General features: G+C 42.9%; 1 long non-coding RNA gene across 1 annotated transcript in view; it reads left to right on the top strand.

Moving 5' to 3' along the window:
• Window positions 1–14,968, top strand: part of LOC130360844 (uncharacterized) — a 42,097-nt gene extending 27,129 nt beyond the window's left edge. Inside the window, exons 2-3 of the long non-coding RNA XR_008890827.1 lie at window positions 14,393–14,547; window positions 14,673–14,968. This is a non-coding gene — a long non-coding RNA (uncharacterized LOC130360844). The remainder of the gene's footprint in view (window positions 1–14,392; window positions 14,548–14,672) is intronic.
• Window positions 14,969–18,998: the final 4,030 nt, after the last annotated feature.

The following is an 18,998-nucleotide window of genomic DNA, read 5'->3' as shown; positions in this document are numbered from 1 at the left end:
CGCCAACGGAAGAATTACCCTGGACCAGGTTCAACAGGGCAGTCTCAGCAGAAGAGGCTCGGGCAGGTTCCTCAAAGACACTTCGAAATTCCGAGAAGAAGGAGTGTACAGAGGCAGTGACGGGGTCATTGCGGTCCCAGAGCGGTGTGGCCCAAGCCAGGGCTTTTCCAGACAGCAGGCTGACTACGAAAGCCACCTTAGACCTTTCAGTGGGGAACTGGTCCGACATCATCTCCAAGTGTAATGAACATTGGGAAAGAAAGCCACGGCAAAACTTAGAGTCCCCATCAAATTTATCCGGCAAGGATAGTCGTAGTCCAGAAGCGGCCACTCGCTGCGGAGGAGGTACAGGAGCTGGCGGAGGAGATGATTGCTGGAGCTGTGGTAGTAACTGTTGTAGCATAACAGTCAGTTGAGACAGCTGTTGGCCTTGTTGCGCTATCTGTTGTGACTGCTGGGCGACCACCGTGGTGAGGTCAGCGACAACTGGCAGAGGAACTTCAGCGGGATCCATGGCCGGATCTACTGTCACGATGCCGGCTGGCAGGTAGTGGATCCTCTGTGCCAGAGAGGGATTGGCGTGGACCGTGCTAGAGGATCGGTTCTAAGTCACTACTGGTTTTCACCAGAGCCCGCCGCAAAGCGGGATGGTCTTGCTGCGGCGGTAGTGACCAGGTCGTATCCCCTAGCAACGGCTCAACCTCTCTGGCTGCTGAAGATAGGCGCGGTACAAGGGAGTAGACAGAAGCAAGGTCGGACGTAGCAGAAGGTCGGGGCAGGCAGCAAGGATCGTAGTCAGGGGCAACGGCAGGAGGTCTGGAACACAGGCTAGGAACACACAAGGAAACGCTTTCACTGGCACGATGGCAACAAGATCCGGCGAGGGAGTGAAGGGGAAGTGAGGTGATATAGGGAAGTGCACAGGTGTAAACACTAATTGGAACCACTGCGCCAATCAGCGGCGCAGTGGCCCTTTAAATCGCAAAGACCCGGCGCGCGCGCGCCCTAGGGAGCGGGGCCGCGCGCGCCGGGACAGAACTGACGGAGAGCGAGTCAGGTACGGGAGCCGGGGTGCGCATCGCGAGCGGGCGCTACCCGCATCGCGAATCGCACCCCGGCCGGAGGCGGTATCGCAGCGCCCCGGGTCCGTGGAACCGACCGGAGCGCTGCAGTGAGGGGAGTGTAGCGAGCGCTCCGGGGAGGAGCGGGGACCCGGAGCGCTCGGCGTAACAGTAACGGTGGACCCCTTTCTGTTCCAGCATGACTGCTTCCCACTGGGAAGTCCCACCGACATGGCAGGGGAAGTCTGGTGTTATAGAAATGACTGGTCACACAGAGCCCTGACCTCAACCCAATCCAACACCGTTGGCATGAGCTAGAATAAAGATTGCGAAAAAGGGCGTCTCCTGCAACATTACTGTCTGACCTAACAAATGCTTTTCTAGATGAATGGGCCTACAGACACCTTCAAAATACTTGTGAAAAGTCTTCACAGAAGAGTGGAAGTTGGTAAGTTAAACTCCATATTAAAGGGGTACTATTTTTCAAATCAACTGGGGACAGAAAGTTAAACAGATTTGTAAATTACTTCTATAAAAAATCTTAATCCTTCATGTACTTATCAGCTGCTGTATGCTCCACAGGAAGTTGTGTAGTTCTTTTCATTCTGACCACAGTGCTCTCTGCTGACACCTCTGTCTGTGTCAGGAGCAAATCCCCATAGCAAACCTCTCCTGTTCTAGGCAGTAACTGACAGGGACAGAGGTGCCAGCAGAGAGCACTGTGGTCAGACTGAAAAGAACTACACAACTTCCTCTGTAGTGTACAACAGCTGATAAGTACTGGAAGGATTAAGATTTTTAAATAGAAGGAACTTACAAATCTGTTTAACTTTCTGGCACCAGTTGATAAAAAAAAATAATAATAATGTTTTCCACTGAAGTACCCCTTTAATGCCTATAGAATAGGATGTCCTAAAAGCTTCTGTAGGTGTTATGCGGTGGTGTCCCCATACTTTAGTCTATAAAGTGTTTATGTTACTGACCAGAGTCAGTCTTCCTCTAACAGGGCTAGGTTCACACTATGGAATTTCCGCCTGCAATTCCACTTTGAAATTGCAGGCAGAAATTCTGCTTACTATGTACTGTATAGTGAATGGGTTTCCGTTCACAAATTCACACTTCGGAATTTGAGAAGGAGAATATGTGAACAGAAAATCCGCTTGAAAATATGGCGTTGCTCATTCTTCAGGCAGAAATACTTATGGAACACATTGCAGTCTATTGGAGACTGCAGTATCCGCGCGGTCCTAGCGCCAACTGATTCAGTCGGCGCTGGCCGCACTCGGAATCTCCAGGCAGAAATTTTCTGCCTGGAGATTCCGTAGTGTGAGCCTAGCCTAATGGCTGAACCTTGGTGTCAAATGATCACACCCTCGATCAGTCTGGGCAGAATTTCTGCCAGAGATGGAGCCGACGGCACTAGGACCGTGCGAACTGCATTGCTGCCCCCATAGACTGCAATGCATTTCTGGGTGGATCTTTTGGGAGATCTGCTCAGAAATGCATTGCCATCTATAGGGATGGCACTGTAGTCCGCGCGGTCCTAGTGCCGCCGGCTCGATCTCCGGCAGAAATTCTGCCCAGGAATTCCACAGTGTGAACCTAGCCTTAAAGCCACCATACCTCCTGGGTACTTGTTTTTAGTCCTAACAAGTCACTCAATTAACCCCTTTTTAAATGTGTTCTATCCGAGCTTCCGTTAGAAAGATGAGCTCATATTTAGGGATCAAAGACCAAGATTATTAGTTAAACATTTAATATGAAAAAAAGTTTTGCAGTGCTATGTACAAAAATGCAGAAACACATGACATACAGGTTACAAAGATAAAATAAGGAGCTAAACAAGACAATTCAGGAAACTGACTGGGATAAACACAAGAAAGCCCTTACATGAGTACCGATGCATAGAAGCCCTTGTGGGAGACTTTTGATCAGTTGTTAAAAAGAGATCTCCTCCAGCTGTTTCCAAGATGTAACAGAGTTGTAACCAAATTGAAACTAAGAAAACACCTATATTATATAGCTGAATCTAGAGGGTCAATCCCCCGCCATTTGATCAGGTTGGGAGCTGGATAGTTCTCCAGAGGTAATGGGGTATTCCAGGAATTTTTTTTATTTGACTGAGCTTCAGGGGCTGTAAAGTTAGTGTAGTTCATAATATAGTGTCTGTATGTGATGCTGGTATTGCAATTCACCTATGTCAGGTGATCAGAGGGAGCCTGTCTTTGCTTAAATGGGTGGTGTGACTGCCGGGTGGAAGGGAGATGATTCTGCAAAAAATTGTATTTTTGCAATAGCTGGAGGCACCCTGTTTAGAAAACAGTGGTCTATTGAATAGAAGGAGCACAGGTGTGTTTTAATGGGTGGTGTTGCTGATGTGTGGAAGAGAGAAAAGTGACCTCACACTTACAAACAAGGAATTATGGGATTTGTAGTTTTGAGCAAGGGAACTCCAACAGGAAATAGCCAGTTCACAAAAAGATAGCCACAGTGTTATGGTAATCTCACCGCATAATCATTTAGCCCCAAGACAAGCATGGATAATTCCTAAGCATGTCCATTACTGTATGGCAGGTACTTACTAAAGTCACCTTAAGGTGGAGAACCCCTTTAAGGCCTAGGTGACTTAGCTCCGAATCACCTCAAGTCTCTCCAAGCATGACTGGTCCAGGTCTAGGATTTCTTATCTTATCCTTAGTTCCTTATGACCTGAGTTTATGACTGGTGGTGTCCTGGGTCCAGATCAGAAGTATCCTGTCAGGTCATCAGGTTTCAATACAGAACCCAATAAAACTGTACTATACACAAATGCACATAGACACATAAAATACATAAGGATGGATCTCACACTCAGGCTTTAGGCCTGGCACTTGGGGATGAGAAAATCCAGACCTCTATGATTGGCCCAATTGCAGATCATAATGGCTTGTATTAATGAGAATATCCCTTTAAAGCTCTTATGTAACCTAACTGTAAATGATTTGTAAGACGTCACTTAGCTGGTTATTATGGCAATCATGTATCACCTAATATCCGCTACACTATAAAACAGTCTTGCCTAGGCAGATCTTCCCGAGCAATACAAGGATGCCTTTTGTTTGAGGTTTTCAGACACGTTTTCAGCAAAGTATACAGCATTATAGCAGTCAAATCTATTTCTGATTATTTGGCTGGGGGCTGTTCTACTGTCATAACTTTGTCAATGCCATTCCATAACTTTTATCACTGAAACTAGAGACCTGGGCATTTCTGGTCCCTTACTTACGCTAATGCCAAATTCCACTATAGTACTTGATATATGTAATATTTCATAGAGACTCAATGTTTCTACAGTCAACTTTTCTCCTGACCGGGAAACTACCATTTAAAACTACCTGGGAAGCTACCAAGTTGATAACATAGTGTTTTATCTACCTTTCAATAGCCTGTCTATGCATGCTATATAGGCTTCTTGTCTGTTTCTTCCATCAAAGGCTCCCAAACACATTAGACGTGTCAGCTGAGCCTGCACTTTTTTAACTGACTGACCGACCATCTCATACCGTATGTATGGGGGCCGTCTGACTCTCTTTCAGGCATGTTTGAAGGATCAGGCATGTTGGAATTGGCATGTTGGAACTGCCCAATCCTGTTGTTCTGTGAGAGATAGGCCACTGCCAGAGGTGTCAGGCAGTGGCTTATCCCTCCCCTATCCATTTCCAATACACAAACACTTGGCCAAGACCATTCATGTTTATGGAGGCATTGGGCTGCCTGCCAAATGACCATTGTCATATTCCCTTATGCCATTTTGGGTCAGCAAATATATAGTACTAAAATTTGATATTACTACCGTACTTGAACCAACGAGAACAAAGCTGCAATGTATTGTGTACAGAACAGGTGGTGAGTTGGGTGTAGAGGAGATGATGGTTATATCAGATATCCTGCTAATTCTTTGTCAGCTTTCTACCAGGTTTACAAGCTCATAATTCACCAGAATATACGGACAATTCTTTATTTGTCCTTTTTAGATTTTGATCAAGACTCTGAGCAAAGCAATGTGCGGTAAATCCCGTTCTCTCATGGTCACACCTTACCCTTTTTATTGGGTGTGCGGTACTACGCAGCATTGGCACAGATATTGCCACATTTTGATATCAGTTTTACTAATGCCTTCTGTTGACTGTAATGAAAAGCTTTAGAAGTACCCTAAGACCGGGCTGATTTACACTCACTTAGACCTATCCAGAATCACAGCTTGCTTGGCATGTCAAGTGAAAAGTTATTTGAATGGTGTAAAGCTGCACACAAAATCAGTGCTAGAAACCAATACACAAGAGCACTTACTCTTTTACCATTGCTAATCTGTACTTTTGTGGGAAAACCCGAGAACTGCTGCTGAAATGATGTGGTGGCCAAGCACTGCTGTACCAGCTGCAATGCTGCATTAAGTTCAGGTGGCTGCAGTCTAGTAAGGTTTGATGGACAGTCAAGTACAGTGGGGATCAAAAGTTTGGGCACCCCAGGTAAAAAATTGTATTAATGTGCATAAAGAAGCCAAGGAAAGATGGAAAAATCTCCAAAAAGAGAGATTAGACATTCTTATAATATGTCAACAAAAGTTAGATTTTATTTCCATCATTTACACTTTCAAAATAACAGAAAACAATAAAATGGCATCTGCAAAAGTTTGGGCACCCTGCAGAGTTAATATGTTGTACTGCCCCCTTTGACAAGTATCACAGCTTGTAAATGCTTTTTGTAGCCAGCCAAGAGTCTTTCAATTCTTGTTTGAGGTATCTTTGCCCATTCTTCCTTACAAAAGTCTTCCAGTTCTTTGAGATTTCTGGGCTGTCTGCCACGCACTTCAGTTTACGCCTCTTGATGTAATCCCCCGTGGATTTCGAGGTGTGTTTAGGATCATTATCCATTTGTAGAAGCCATCCTCTCTTTAACTTCAGCTTTTTCACAGATGGTATCAAGTTAGCATCCAAAATTTGCTGAAATTTTATTGAATCCATTTTTCCTTCTACTCGTGAGATGTTCCCTGTGCCACTGGCTGCAATACAACCCCAAAGCATGATTGATCCACGCCCATGCTTAACAGTTGGACAGAGGTTCTTTTCATTAAATTCTGCAAACGTACCTTTGCTCATTCCGCCCAAAAAGTTATATTTTAACCTCATCGGTCCACAGAACTTGTTTCCAAAATGCATCAGGCTTGTCTACATGTACATTTGCAAAAAATCAAAAAATGCTGCTTTTTTGTCACATTTTATTTAAAAAAAATTATAAAAATTGATCTAAAAGTTTTATATATGCAAATGTGGTATATGAAAAAAAAACAGATGACGGCACAAAAAAATGAGCCCTCATACCGCCCTATATACAGAAAAATGAAAAAGTTATAGGTGGTCAAAATAGGGCGATTTTAGATTAATGATTTTGTACAAAAAGTTTTAGATTTTTTTTAAGCGGTACAAAAATATAAAAGTATCTAGCCATGGGTATCATTTTAATCGGGTTGACCCACAGAATAAAGAACACATGTCATTTTTACCGTAAAGTGTACAGTGTGAAAGCAAAACCCTCCAAAATGTGCAAAATTTTGGTTTTCATTTAAATTTCCTCCCTAAAATTTTTTTGGCTTCCCTGTACATTTTATGGTGAAATGAGAGTTTTTATTACAAAGTACAATTGGTCACGCAAAAAACAAGCCCTTATATGGGTCTGTAGATGGAAATATAAAAGAGTTATGGATTTTAGAATGCGAGGAGGAAAAAACGAAAATGCAAAAATAAAATTGGCCTGGTCCTTAAGGTGAAAATGGGCTTGGTCATTAAGGGGTTAAGGTCTATACATAGATTTTCAATTATGTTGAGGACAGGAGATTGTGAAGGCCATGGCAAAACCTTCAGTTTACGCCTCATGTAATCCCCTGTGGATTTCAAGGTGTGTTTAGGATCATTATCCATTTGTAGAAGCCATCCTCTCTTTAACTTCAGCTTTTTCACAGATGGCATCAAGTTAGCATCGAAAAGTTGCTGACATTTTATTGAATCCATTTTTCCTTCTACTCGTGAGATGTTCCCTGTACCACTGGCTGCAATACAACCCCAAAGCATGATTGATCCACCTCCATGCTTAACAGTTAGACAGAGGTTCTTTTCATTAAATTCTGTTCCCCTTCTTCTCCAAACGTACCTTTGCTCATTCTGGCCAAAAAGTTCAATTTAAACCTCATCGGTCCACAGAACTTGTTTCCAAAATGCGTGAGGCTTGTCCATATGTTCATTTGCAAAGTTCAAACGCTGATTTTTGTGGTGAGGACATAGAAGAGGTTTTCTTCTGATGACTCTTCCATGAAGACCATAATTGTACAAGTATCTCTTTATAGTGGAATAGTGTACCACAACTCCAGTGTCTGCCAGATCTTTCTGGAGGGATTATGCAGTCAAACGTGGGTTTTGAATAGTTTTTCTCACAATCCTGCGAGCTGTTCTGTCTGATATTTTTCTTGATCTTCCAGATCTTGCTTTAACCTCTTCAGGACATAGGGCGTATGGATACGCCCTGCATCCCGAGTCCTTAAGGACCGAGGGCGTATCCATACGCCCGTGGGAATTCCGGCCCCCACCGTAAGCCGGTTGGGGACCGGAGCCGGATGCCTGCTGAAATCGTTCAGCAGGCATCCCGGCATATCGCCCAGGGGGGGTCATTATGCCCCCCCATGTCGGCGATCGCCGCAGATCGCTGGACAATTCAGTCCAGCGATCTGCGGCGATTCCGGGTCAATCGGGTCTCCAGTGACCCGATGACCTGGAATTACTGGCTGTTCGGGGCCATCTCTGACGGCCCCGAACAGCCAGAGCCTGCAGGGGTGAGGTGGCACTGGTGCCACCTCACGATCGCCCTGATTCGTCGGCCGGATTACCGGCCGACCAATCAGGGCGCCTGCTGCGGGTGTCACTCCCGCATCCGCTCCGCCCCTCTTCTGGAGGACGTGAGCGGGTGCGGGACGTGCACCTCGGGTGCTGGGGGATCGGCGTTAATGTTGGGATCGGGGCCCCAGGAGCAGCGGCGGCGGCGGGACTGACCTGCAGCGTCTGGATCGTTGGAGGTGAGTGACAGCCTCCTGCTGTTGCTTAGCAACAGCTCCCAGCATGCAAAAAGGGCATGCTGGGAGCTGTAGTTATGCAACAGCAGGAGGCAGACCACCACAACTCCCAGCATTCCCTTATGGACATGCTGGGACTTATGGTTTTGCAACAGCTGGAGGCACATTCTTTATATGGAAAAGTGTACCTTCAGCTGTTGTATAACTACAACTCCCAGCTTGCACAAACAGCTAAAGTGCATGCTGGGAGTTGTAGTGGTGCATCTGCTGGTTGCATAACTACAACTCCCAGCATGCCCGTTGGCTGTCGGTGACTGCTGAGAGTTGTAGTTTTGCAACAGCTGAAGGCACACTGGTTGTGAAACTCAGAGTTTTTTTTTACCTAACTCAGTGTTTCACGACCGGTGTGCCTCCAGCTGTTGCAAACTACAACTCTCAGCAGTCACCGTACACCATGCACCGTACATGCTGGGAGTTGTAGTTTTGCAACAGCTGGAGGCACACAGGTTGTGAAACACTGAGTTAGGTCACAAACTCAGTGATACATAACCAGTGTGCCTACAGTTGTTGCAAAACTGCAACTCTCAGCAGTCACCGACAGCCAACGGGCATGCTGGGAGTTGTAGTTATGCAACAGCTGGATGTTCCCCCCCCCAGTGTGAATGTACAGGGTACACTCACATGGGCGGAGGATTACAGTAAGTATCTGGCTGCAAATTTGAGCTGCCGCAAACTTTTTGCTGCAGCTCAAATTGCCAGCGAGAAACTACTGTGAACCCCCCGCCCATGCGACTGTACCCTAAAAACACTACACTACACTAACACAAAAAATAAAATAAAAAGTAAAAAACACTACGTATATACATACCCCTACACAGCCCCCCTCCCCTCCCCAATAAAAATGAAAAACGTCTGGTACGCCACTGTTTCCAGAACGGACCCTCCAGCTGTTGCAAAACAACTCCCAGTATTGTCGGACAGCCGTTGACTGTCCAGGCATGCTGGGAGTTTTGCAACAGCTGGAGGCACTCTGTTTGGGAATCACTGGCGTAGAATACCCCTATGTCCACCCCTATGCAAGTCCCTAATTTAGGCCTCAAATGCGCATGGCGCTCTCACTTTGGAGCCCTGTCGTATTTCAAGGCAACAGTTTAGGGTCACATATGGGGTATCGCCGTACTCGGGAGAAATTGTGTTACAAATTTTGGGGGGTATTTTCTGTTTTTACCCTTTTTAAAAATGTAAAATTTTTGGGAAAACAAGCATTTTAGGTAAAAAAAGAATTTTTTTTTTTACATATGCAAAAGTCGTGAAACACCTGTGGGGTATAAAGGTTCACTTAACCCCTTGTTACGTTCCCCGAGGGGTCTAGTTTCCAAAATGGTATGCCATGTGGGGTTTTTTTGCTGTCCTGGCACCATAGGGGCTTCCTAAATGCGGCATGCCCCCAGAGCAAAATTTGCTTTCAAAAAGCCAAATGTGACTCCGTCTCTTCCGAGACCTGTAGTGCGCCAGCAGAGCACTTTTCACCCCCATATGGGGTGTTTTCTGAATCGGGAGAAATTGGGATTCAAATTTTTAGGGGTATTTTCTGCTATTACCCTTTTTAAAAATAAAAATTTTTTGGGAAAACAAGCATTTTAGGTAAAAATTTTTTTTTTTTTTTTTTTACATTTGCAAAAGTCGTGAAACACCTGTGGGGTATTAAGGTTCACTTTATCCCATGTTACATTCCCCGAGGGGTCTAGTTTCCAAAATGGTATGCCATGTGTTTTTTTTTTGCTGTTCTGGCACCATAAGGGCTTCGTAAAGGTAACATGCCCCCCAAAAACCATTTCAGAAAAACGTACTCTCCAAAATCCCCTTGTCGCTCCTTCCCTTCTGAGCCCTCTACTGTGCCCGCCGAACACTTTACATAGACATATGAGGTATGTGCTTACTCGAGAGAAATTGGGCTACAAATACCAGTAAAAATTTTGTCCTTTTACCCCTTGTAAAAATTCAAAAATTGGGTCTACAAGAACATGTAAGTGTAAAAAATTAAGATTGTGAATTTTCTCCTTCACTTTGCTGCTATTCGTGTGAAACACCTAAAGGGTTAAAACGCTGACTGAATGTCATTTTGAATACTTTGGGGGGTGTAGTTTTTATAATGGGGTCATTTATGGGGTATTTCTAATATGAAGACCCTTCAAATCCACTTCAAACCTGAACTGGTCCCTGAAAAATACTGAGTTTGAAAATTTTGTGAAAAATCGGAAAATTGCTGCTGACCGTTGAAGCCCTCTGGTGTCTTCCAAAAGTAAAAACTCATAAATTTTATGATGCAAACATAAAGTAGACATATTGTATATGTGAACCAAAAAAAATGTATTCGTAATATCCATTTTCCTTACAAGAAGAGAGCTTCAAAGTTAGAAAAATGCAAAATTTTCAAATTTTTCATCAAATTTACGGATTTTTCACCAAGAAAGGATGCAAGTATCGACAAAAATTTATCACTATGTTAAAGTAGAATATGTCACGAAAAAACAATCTCGGAATCAGAATGATAACTAAAAGCATCCCAGAGTTATTAATGTTTAAAGTGACAGTGGTCAGATGTGCAAAAAACGCTCCGGTCCTTAAGGCCAAAATGGGCTCCGTCCTGAAGGGGTTAACTTCCACTGTTCCTGATGCCTGCCATTTATAAATTACATTCCGAACAGAGGATATTGACATCTGAAAATGTTTTGCTATCTTCTTATAGCCTTCTCCAGCTTTGTGAGCGTCAACTATTTTCAGTTTCAGATTTCTAGACAACTGCTTAGAATAACCCATGGTGCTGATTGTTGGGGCAAGGTCAGATGAGTCTGGGCATTTAAAACCTTTGAGATTGACATCACCTGGTCTTTCCAGATGATGATTGAGAACAATCCATGACACTGGCAGGTCTCAGCTTTGCAAAAGGGGCAGTGCATGCTATAAATTCTGCAGGGTGCCCAAACTTTTGCAGACGCCATTTTTTTTGTTTTCTGTTATTTTGAAAGTGTAAATGATGTGAATAAAATCTAACTTTTTGAATTCGGGTAGAAAAACAGACATGGTGCACATCTACAATCTTGTATAATGATCTGATTGCATCTCAGCATAATATCAAAAACTAACAGGTTGTTAGTATACATTTTTGATCAAAAAGTACAAGCCCACTCGCCAATAAAATCTAACTTTTGTTGACATATTCTAAGAATGTCTAATCTGTAATTTGATGCCTTTTGGAGATTTTTCCATCTTTCCTTGACTTCTTTATGCACATTAATACAAATTTTTACCTGGGGTTCCAAAACTTTTGACCCCCACTGTATCTCCTGGCATTACTGGTGGCCGCACCTTTAAAGTGATGTCACCTATTTAATCTGTTCCTGTGTTACCTGTGCCCGTGATAAAACTCCTCGGCAGAGACCTGTGGGACTCCTACAGCCATTGGCCATTCAGGAAACTTCCTGGTCTCACATAGCTATGGACTTTATTACCGATCTGCCACCTTCCTGTAATAATATGGTCTTCTGGTTGATCGATTTTCCAAGATGGCTCATTTCATTCCGCAACCATGTTTTCCATCTGCTCCACAGCTGGCGAAGCAATTTCTTCAAAATTGTTGTTCGTCTACATGGCCTTCCGAATCATATCGTTTTGGATCGTAGAGTGCAATTTGTTTTTAAGTTTTGGCTTGCACTCTGTTCCCGTCTTGAAATCAATCTGGATTTTTCCTCTGCCTACCACCCTCAGTCCAACGTTCAGGTGGAGAGGGTGAATAAAATCCTGGAAAGTTTCCTTCGTCATTTTGTTTCTGCTCGACAGGACGATTGAGTCGATCTTCTAACTTGGGCAGAATTCTCCTACAATAATAAGGATTCTGAGTCTACGAGGACTTATCTGTTCTTTGTTGTTTATAGTCATCATCTTCCTTCTCCTTTTCCTATCCCAGTCTCCTCGAGACTTCTCCTCCATTTGGCAACAGACTCTGCATTCTCTTTCTCAAGCCTCCTCACGTATGAAAGCCCAGGCAGACAGGGCTGCCATCAGAAATTTTGGGGTCCCTTACACAGCTCAAAGCCTTGGCCCCGACCTCTTGTAGACGCCCCCAGGGCACGACTGCCATCTTCCCCATCATCCATAAAAAAATGTTTTAACCCAGGACAAGAAAAACAAGAGCCCGTGAGTTCAATGAGGAAGGAAAGAGGAAATATCACCATACAAATTACCATCATACTGTTACTCATCAAATCCTGTATACTACAGAGCTTAAAGGGGTACTCCCCAACCTTACTTCTTATCCCCTATACACAGGATATATATCATAGTGTCCCGCAATCTCAATGCCTGTTTTATACTGGCCGCGGTTTTGGCAGCATAAAACTGATTACAGATTCCCTTTAACTGTAAGTAACTATATTAAAATATGCTTAATTAACAGACAATAAACAACTTGAATTGCAAAAAAAAAAAAAAAAAAAAAAAAAAGAGAAACAAAGTGCCCCCTCATTAAAACAGTAGTAAGAGCAGATCTTCACTCCCAATACATTCCCCCCTCTTATAACAGGTCTCCCCTCTCCAGCCCTCCCCCCCTTACAACCGGTCTCCCCTCTCCACCCCCCTTAAAATAGGTCTCCCCTCCTTATAACAGGTCTCCCCTCTCTAGCCCCCCTTTATAACAGTTCTCCCCTCTCCAGCTGCCCCTTTATAACAGGTCTCCCAGCTCCAGCCCCCCCCCCCTTGTAACAGGACTCCCCTCTCCAGCCCACCCCCTTATAACAGGTCTCCCCTCTCAAGACCCTCCCCCCCTTGTAACAGGTCTCCCCTCTCCAACGGTTTGTCACTAAAGTATGTTGTTCCCATGCCTGTCTCTGGTTCTTCGGATGTCTATGAAGTCAAGGAAATTCTTGCCACTAAAACCATTATTTTTGGTTGATAGGAAAGGATTTGGTCAAGAGGAAAGATCTTGGGAGCCGGAAGAGAATATCCTGATTTACTCCAGAATTTTTTGTGCCAAAAAAGGGGGGGAGACCAAAGGTGGGGGGTTACTGTTACCCTCTGGCCAGACACGCTGATTGTGTGCGCTCCCCTGCTCTGTCCTCTTCTGCCGGCAGAGCTGGGATTCGCATCACGGGATGCCCCCGCATGCAAATCTCAGCCCGTTACTCACCATACCAGTCTGTTGTCCCTCCTGTCTTAAAGGGCCAGTGTGCCCGTAATTATTACTTACACCTGCATCTTTTCTATAAATATTTTCACCTCCCATTTACCTTTCATACAGCCCTGTATACGGAAAAATAAGTTATAGGGGTTATTTCAAGTATACTAGTAGTAGAGTAATAGAAAAACATGTAACTATGGGTATTGTTTCAATCATATTGACCCACAGAATAGAGAGAACATATTGGTTTTACCATGAAGTGTACTACGTAAAAACAAAAGCCCCAAAAAGTAGCAAAACTGCATTTTTCTTTTCAATTTTCCCCCACATATACTATGTCTTTGATTGTGCCATTTATTATAATCGCTGCAAAATACAATTGGTTACTCTGTGAAAAAAAAAAGAAATTAGAAAAACAATAATGCAAAAATAAAAATTGTCATTGTCTACCGGGTTAAACCTTTTACTTTAAAGTAAAATGGAATAAATTGTGTATTTTCTCTTCATTAATTAAACATTTCAATCTTAAATACTCTGCAGTAATGCTATTGGAATAATATGTGTCCCAAAAAATACAAATGTTATCAAAACATTCTTCTCATGGGCATCAAATTTTTAAATGTTTGGAATCAAACATATCATTTTCATTATAAAAATGATCATTTAAATGGGCACTGTCACCTTAAAAAACTTTTGACATGTTGAAAAGACGTGTCAAAAGTTTTGTTTGGTCGGGGTCTAAGTGTTCGCGACCAATAACTAGAACCAGCTGGAAGAAGAGTGCGCTAAGCGAGACAAACTTATAATGTAAGTCTAAGGCATTGTCTTCATCAGCCACACTTTTCTCCACACTTGTTGTAACGATTGGTCGAGGTCTAAACGATCAGACCCCGACTGATCAAAACTTTTCACATGTCTCTAGGGCATGTCAAAATTTTTTGAACGTGACAGGTTCACTTTAAAGGAGTTATCTTCTTAAAAATACAGTAATTGTGCTCAGGGAAAAAAAAAGATATACTTACCTTCCTCACTCCCCTGTCTTCTCTGTTGCCACAGAGCTCCGTTCCCTACTCCCCATCGCTTCCAAGTTGAATGCCACTGTGGCCACTGATTTGCTAAGTTAGCCTATGATGTCACGTTCCCAGACCTGAAATGATGCTCAGCAGTGGGCAGCGCTCTATGACACTATTGGCGGCAGGAAAACAAGGAAGGTAAGTATATGTTTCATTTCATTTTTTTTTTATTTACCACCTGTGTGAGCATAATTATTGATAATAATTCTGTCTAATCATTTTATGTTGGTCACTGGGTGATGTGATTATATTTATCTATCCAGGCTCCCATATGTTTCTGGCATAGCGAGACAGGATAAGAGGCTGCCCCTAAACTCTTGTCATTGGGCAGCCTGATGGGCTGACAGATGAACCGCCCCCATTTACATCAGATTCAACCATCAACATCTATCTAATGCACATGGCCAGTTACTGCATTGAAGAATTCTGACAAGTTATCCTACAATTGTTTGTTTTGTTACATAGATATATGGATGTGTGCTTGGTGGTGATTATTTTTCCCTTTCAGATATCAGCGTCATTTCTGAGACTGAAGTTGGGCCGCACTACAAAAACGCTGTATATATTTTCTGCTGGATACCAAACCCCAATATATGAGCCAATAATCAATGGGAAAGTGGCTGCACTTGCTCAGTGACTCTCCTATGAGATTCATTGGCGTTGTGGGCTCCTTTGGATTTTCGGTGCTGTTCCAGAAGAGACTTTATGACATTTCTGGATGTCTGGGTTTATTCTACAGCAGTGTTCCCTAACCAGGGTGCCTCCAGCTGTTGCAAAACTACAACTTTCAGCATGCCTGGACAGCCGTTGGCGGCTGGAGGAACCCTGGTTGGGATACAGTGGTCTGCAAAAATGTGTATATCTCATGTATCAAAATATTTTATGCATTTTGAATATTTCTGTTAATTATGTGATCCAGTCTACATACATAATGTCACGTTTACATAATCGTAAGTAATAGTAAGCCTTTCGATTCACTGCTCCCCCCTCCCTCCGTGATTTTCATACGCACTCCCCCTCACAATGCGACTTCATTTTTCTCCTCTCTCTCTGAATGCTCTTTGTGCTGTCCCTCCAGCCCTCTCTTTCCACATCTTTCCCCATCCCCCCTTCTTTCTACACCTCTAATCCCTACCGCCCATCTGCCTTACTGAAGACTTTTTGTTTACTTTTAAAGTCTTGGCCCCAAAAAGAGGAATTTGAAGACATTTCAGTGCATGATATTTGTAAAAAAAAAAAAATATATATATATATATATATATATTCCTTGTCGGTATAATCAGAGATCATTGTACTCTGGAACGGCAATGTACGGGACATAGGAGCTTCTGTTCAATTGCTTATTATTTACATCAATACACTTCGCAGATACAAAGTCACAAGTCAACTTCAATACAGTTCAATAAAACATAATATTCACCCGTATTTTTTAGCAATCCATACGTATAATCCTTATCCATATAATCCTTATCCATATATATCCAGATTAAGTAATCCATATGTATAATCCAGGGCAGTTGACAGGGGAGTAATGCGCAGATTAAAGAAAGAAAAAGGTATCTAGGTAATATAAAAAAATTAAAATTCAATAGAATTGTATGTATTCCAATATAAAAATTATCCTTCTATGATAAAAGGAGGTGTTGTTTCTTACTCTACACAAACTTCACATGATTTAATAGAAGAAACGAAAATAAGAAACTTTATGATATATCTTATCAGAGTACATGCATAGTTTTTTCCTTATACCAGGCTTCTTTCCTCCTTTCTCCTGATGATTAATTTGTAAAATGTCATTTTCGGGTGGATCCGCTTGAATCAATGGTACAAACGAAATAAGAAACTTCATAATATATCTTGTAGTGAGGGCAACTAGGGGAACCTAACTACCCCTAAACTACAAAGCAGCTTGAGTTGTGCCAAGAGGGCACCCAGGCGTATTGATCGAGCAAGACTTACCTTATGTATACAGCAGAGTGGCTTGAATTGTGCCCTAGCCGTCATAGCATAAATATGCCGAAAGGTGTAAAGTATTAAAGAATAAATAATTAATAAATGGATGGGTAGGGTGGGGCACGCTGTGATTACGTCTGCTGTAGGAGAGAACCTGAATGCGCTTTAAATCAACTGGTGCAAGAAAGTTAAACAGATTTGTAAGTTACTTCTATTTAAAAATCTTAATCCTTCCTTCTGTATGCTACACAGGAAGTTCTTTTCTTTCTGAATTCCTTTCTGTCTGACCACAGTGCTCTCTGCTGACACCTCTGTCCATGTCAGGAACTGTCCAGAGCAGAAACAAAACCCCATAGCAAACCTATCCTGCTCCATACAGTTCCTGACATGGACAGAGGTGTCAGCAGAGAGCACTGTGGTCAGACAGAAAAGAAATTAAAAAAGAAAAGAACTTCCTCTGGAGCATACAGCAGCTAATAAGTACTGGAAGTATTAAGATTTTTAAATAGAAGTAATTTACAAATATGTTTAACTTTCTGGCACCAGTTGATTTAAAAAAAAAGTTGTTTTCCACCAATAAAAATATGTATTGCAGTAACGTTATCATGAATGACATCAGTAAAGTACATGCCTCTTTTTCCACCTACCGGCCTTTTTACCTTCTTTCTCCTGATCATTTGTTTGTAAAAGTGTATTTCTAGGTAGATCAACTTAAATCAACAGTACAAACAAAAATAAGAAACTTTCTAATATATCTTATCAGAGTACATGCCTCTTTCTCCACTTAACACGCTCTGTTCCTCCTTTCTCCTGATCATTCATTTGTAAAGTAAAAATAAAAAAAATACCAGTCAGATCCGCTTGCTGAACTTTCAAGTTTCCATAGAAGTGTAAGAAAAAGGGAGGGGTGAGAAGGAGAAAGCTGCAGAGCGAAACAGATCCAGAGTCAGATGATCAGAGACAGGGTTGGAAGCTCTAGTAAGTGTTCTATCTTAACTCAGTGCTGGATTTACATTTATGGTCCTATAGACTTAATTCGCAGTCTGTCATGTGACACAGAGCTGGGAGAAAATGCGCCTAGCACACACTTCTCCTAAATCAATTGGGGTCTGAACATCCAACCAATCGACTCTCTATTGACTCGTCAAAAGTTTTTTTTACAGGGACAGTGCCCATTAAAATCAATTTAAGGGTAGGGTCATATGGAAAGGATCCGCAACATATTTTACGCTGTGAATCCGCTGTGAATCCCTACAGTGTGCCTCCAGCTGTGCCTGTCTGCTCACAGCGGAAATCCACCAATATGAGCAGACTCACAGCAATCTGCAAGTCGCCGCACGCAGGCGCAGTATACTCTCAGACGGCTGCTCCCCCTGCTCCCTGAGCTAGGCCAAGAGCAGCTGGGATGTGTGCGAGTACACTGCACATACATGCGGCAACTCGCAGAACACCATGTGTGACGGACTGACCAGGGACCTCTCAGTGTCCCTCTCTGCCAAGAGCGACATCTTCTTCCTACGACAAGCCCCAGCATACAACAGGCAATATCCCTAGGCAGAACTAGAGATTATCGCATCCTCGTACCAAAAGAACCGGGCAACACCAGTCTTCAGCTATAAAAATCAATCTCCCTTTATTCAGGAGCCAGTCCATCACACCGTATGTCTGCTCGAATCGGCGGATTGCCGCTACGAGCAGGCACAGCTGGAGGCACACTGTAGACCCTGTCATCGGCGGATCAGCAGCATAAAACACGGTGCGGATCCATTCCATGTGACTCTACCCAGAAGATTTAAAAAATATAAATAAGTAAATTCTTCATGTGTAAAGTTCTCAGTTCTTTCTGCTAGAAAAGCTTTCCTGCCTTTATCCCTAATGCAGTTTCACATCACATTCAGGATATGCCTTCTCCACTGCATACAGTGCCTTGCATAAGTATTCAACCCCGTGGGCTTTTCTACATTTGTTATGGTATAACCACAGATTTAAATTTATTTAATTGCGATTGCATTGTAATAACAAGTCACACACCCACAAACCCCACCCACAATAAACCCCTCCCACAATAAACCACACCTTTTGTTTCATTGTCAATGCTAAAGTGTCCCTGGAAACTGTTCAAATGTTGACAACTATGCCGCTCGTTTACATTGTCATGTACTTTGTTTCATACCCAACATTTCTTAACAAATATGCAACATGTGCATCCAGTCCTAAACAACTTTTTGGAAATTACAATGTGCTGCATTGTGATTTTTTGTTACTCTTTTTTTATGGTGAATTGGCTGATACACTAATGCAGAATATATATTATAACAAGAACAACTGATGCATTAAATAGTCAGGAAATGTTTGCTGTTTATTTAGTTCCCTTTTTTAGGTTTTTGGTCTTCTGACTCTAAGGGTGAGTTCACACGCTAGTAACTAGCAACGGGTTTCCCGCTGCAGGAAACCCGCTGCGAGTTACGCCACCATTCATTTGAATGGGTCCGCAGACAGTCCGCAAATCTGACACTATTGCAGACTGTCTGTGGACCCATTTAAATCAATGGTAGCGTAACTCGCAGCGGAATTCCCGCAGCGGGAAACCCACTGCTAGTAATAGCGTGTGAACGCACCCTTATGCAATGTTTTCC

This window comes from Hyla sarda, chromosome 3 (genome assembly GCF_029499605.1).
Source record: "Hyla sarda isolate aHylSar1 chromosome 3, aHylSar1.hap1, whole genome shotgun sequence".
In the NCBI taxonomy this organism is placed as follows: domain Eukaryota; kingdom Metazoa; phylum Chordata; class Amphibia; order Anura; family Hylidae; genus Hyla; species Hyla sarda.
This window is presented reverse-complemented; position numbering and strand designations above follow the sequence as displayed.